This window comes from Frankliniella occidentalis, unplaced genomic scaffold, assembly GCF_000697945.3.
Source record: "Frankliniella occidentalis isolate FOCC.00 unplaced genomic scaffold, Focc_3.1 Scaffold81, whole genome shotgun sequence".
NCBI classification, from domain to species: domain Eukaryota; kingdom Metazoa; phylum Arthropoda; class Insecta; order Thysanoptera; family Thripidae; genus Frankliniella; species Frankliniella occidentalis.
In genome coordinates this window covers 519,394-521,732 of record NW_026267211.1, presented here as the reverse complement: position 1 = coordinate 521,732, position 2,339 = coordinate 519,394, and positions in this window count along the sequence as shown.

Sequence of the window (2,339 nt, the reverse complement as noted above, 5' to 3'; positions counted from 1 at the left end):
AGGGAGGGAGGGCCGCGCGCACCTGCGCCCGGGGAGCTCCGAGAGCGTGAGCGGCGTGAGCCAGGCGGGCGGCGGGCGCGCGGTCCGGGAATGGCCCGCCGAGCAGCGCTGTCGGCCGGGTTTGCCTACCCTGCGCTTGGCGGGCGCTTTCTGCGCGCCTCGAGCCGGAGAGGCCCGGTCGGCCCGGTTCGCGCCCTCCCAAGACTGACAGAGATCTGTCGAGAGGCTTTCAGGGTGAAATGCCCCGAACGTGCTCAAAAGGAGCCCGGAACACGGCTCTCCTCCTCCTCTCCGGTCCGGTTTCAGGCTCCCATGCTGCCCGAGGCCGAAGAGGAACACCCCCCGCCCGGCCCGGCCGCGCGGCCGAGGCACCGACGTCACACTGTGACGTCACGGCGTCTTACCCTACGTCAGCGCGCCGGGGGGCTGGGGCTGGTCCAGCGCCACAGCAGCACGCCACGAGACCCATCCGATCTCCCCCTTGAAAGCGACGGAGTGCGACCCGGTACGACCTGCTCCTTGAAAGCAGCCCGGCGCCTGGCGCGTGTTAAGCAGGCGATCAGGCACCCGCGGCCCACGACCCACACTGTCTAAAAGAAAAGTCATCTGATGACATTTCCTATAATTTATTACTTTGGTTTCTCAGAAGAGTTGTTTTCAATCCAAACACCACCAAAATTGAAGGGTTTCACCAGTATTGTGACTCTAACAGCTAAAATTAAAATCTACAATCCACGTCGTTACATTTCAACAACTGCGTTGTCAATGTTGTCAGACCTTGTGAGAATCTGTATTCGCCATTTGCAAGGTGTTAGCGATAATAGAAACATAATGTACATGCAAGTACCTGATAATATAAAGTTTTCAGATTCTATTATCAAGATACTGAAGTCAGCTTAGGTGTTCCAAGCTTTTAAAACAAAGGCACCCTAGGTGTTGGTATTATGGTTTATCTGGAATGTCTACTTGCCCTTGGAGGGAGTAATTACATGCAGGCTTGTTTCACTGAATTAATGTGCATAATTTAGGAGGGAGAGGTATGTGAAAACAAAGTACATATATTATATAGAAACATTTATTGAATGAGTGAGAAAAAAAAAAAAGCACAGGTAACTATATATGTGAATTTAGTCTGAATGTAAGGAAATTAGTGGACCCAATTCTTCCATCACAATCATATCTAATGTAAAATGAGAAGTAACATGGAGTTTTGAAGGATTGATGAATGTCATGCTTACAATCTGACCTTTTACTAAATTATATGTGAAATTACTAGACTCTACATTTCTTGTCGCACTTAAGGAATGAAATTTATTTCAAAAATGCTTATAAAATTAAACAAAAGAAAGCTATTAGTATATTCATGAAAACTAAAGTTTTCAAGCATAAGTAACTAGAAGTATTATAGATTTGGATTGTGACATGTTCTGTCTAAATTAAACATGGTCCATAATCATCCCTGGTCACCATGCAGTCAATTCATACAGATCTGTGCATAAGAAAATCTTGCGGCAAGAAATTCACACTGAATATGAAATTAAAATTATCGTGCATGAACACACAAACACACTAGCCTTCACACTCAAACTTGCATACATAATAAGAGTTTAGAGATCTATACCCTCATGTCTCACATACTCACTCTCACTCCGACACACACACACACCCGCACACACACACACACAAACACACGCACAAGCATTCCTGCACCGTCGAAACCACAAAAAGGTACTTCATAAGTTATGAAAATCCGCAATGAAAATGTTGACTGTATGAAGTGACTTGTTGAGTGGCAGGAAAAATCATCTGAAAATAAACTTTTAGTAGATCTGACTACCATCTACAGTACCAAAGCTACCCAGTACAGAAAAATAGCACTCACCCTTTAAATTATAGGTCAATTTCAATCAGTCTGTTCTATATCAACCACAAACAAAACTATCTCTAGTTGACAAAATTTCAATAGAATTTTTGGATTAAACAAAACATCTAACTAAACAACAAACCTCCAAAATTTTTATCTGCAGAATCTGTCAGCCACACTAATCAACTTCATAAACTGTGCAAAATACTGATCAATTTTTAATAGAAACTTCCAATATTACTGATAAAATTTCATTTCAATGCACAGACTAAACAAAGGAATGATCTTAAGTGTCAGTATTACTGGCAGTCTCCAGGAAAAATTACAGTGGAATCAATGTTTTGCACAAGTTGTACCTCATCAGCCAAACATAAGTTTATATAGATATATAGGTAATCAGCATTCACACAACTTGTAAAACTTCAAAAGTGAAGACAAAACCAACAAGGCACATTATGCGACTGAGTCTAATGGA